The sequence below is a fragment of the Suricata suricatta genome, chromosome 3 (genome assembly GCF_006229205.1).
Source record: "Suricata suricatta isolate VVHF042 chromosome 3, meerkat_22Aug2017_6uvM2_HiC, whole genome shotgun sequence".
NCBI classification, from domain to species: domain Eukaryota; kingdom Metazoa; phylum Chordata; class Mammalia; order Carnivora; family Herpestidae; genus Suricata; species Suricata suricatta.
The window spans coordinates 21,314,945-21,316,019 of record NC_043702.1 but is presented as its reverse complement, the minus strand read 5'-3'; the positions used below and the strand labels follow the sequence as shown (position 1 = coordinate 21,316,019).

The following is a 1,075-nucleotide window of genomic DNA, read 5'->3' as shown; positions in this document are numbered from 1 at the left end:
AAAAATAGCACCTAGCTTCTTGGAAGAGAAGTACAATCATCTTCCAAGTAGATGTTACTACAGCCTCTATATGTTAAAGTACCTTAACATAGTCTCTCCTTCTCCATGTACTACTTAGTACAAATGGTTTATTTATCAAACTGCCGAGAAGAAATTTTGAATCAAAGTATAATACTCATTATTTTGCAAGGTTTGGTATGCTTGTTTTTTTTTTTAATTCAGTGAAAGTTAAAATTAATGTTCATGTTTGTGAAAATCAGTATTTCAACTCATTGGAATAGAAGTATAGGAAGAACAACTTTAAAATTGTGAATTTTTTTAAGTTTTATTTACTTATTTATTTTGAGAGCAAGAGAGCATGAGTGCAAGCTTGGAAGGGACAGAGAGAGAGGGAGAGAGAATTCTAAGCAGGCTCCAAGCTATCAGTGTGGAGCCAGGTGCAGGGCTAGAACCCACTAATTGTGAGATCATGACCTGAGTCAAAACCAAGACTTGGATACTTAACCAACTGAGCCACCCAGGCACTTTTTGAATTTGTTTTTATTTATTTATTTTTTAAAAAATAGTTTATTGTCAAATTGGTTTCCATATAACACCCAGTGCTCTTCCCCACAAGTGCCCTCCTCCATCACCACCACCTCTTTTCCTCTTCCCCCTCCCCCTTCAATCTTCAGTTCATTCAAAAATATGGAACGCTTCACGAATTTGTGTGTCATCCTTGTGCATGGGCCATGCTAATCCTCTCTGTATCATTCCAATTTTAGTATATGTGCTGCCGAAGTGAGCACTTGAATTTGTTTTTAAAATAGTAAGCCTTGGGGCACCTGGGTGGCTCAGTTGGTTGAGCATGCAACTTTGGCTCTGGTATTGATCTCAATCATTGGTGAGTTCAAGTTCCTCATCAGGCTCTATCCTGACAGCTCAGAGCCTGGAGCCTGCACCAGACTCTGTGTGTCTCTCTCTGCTCCTACTCTACTCTCACTCTGTCTCTCTCTTTCTCAAAAATAAATAAACTTAAAAAAATAATAAAAATAAGAAAATAAAATAGTAAGTTCTTTTTTATTGCTCTCCAATA

The 1,075-nt window shown here is 37.3% G+C and overlaps 1 non-coding gene across 1 annotated transcript; it reads right to left on the bottom strand.

Annotated features, from left to right (window-relative positions):
- Positions 1-681: 681 nt before the first annotated feature.
- On the bottom strand, positions 682-788 carry LOC115288748. The gene has a single exon (XR_003907154.1). It is a non-coding gene; the product is annotated as a U6 spliceosomal RNA (small nuclear RNA).
- Between the last annotated feature and the right edge of the window lie 287 nt (positions 789-1,075).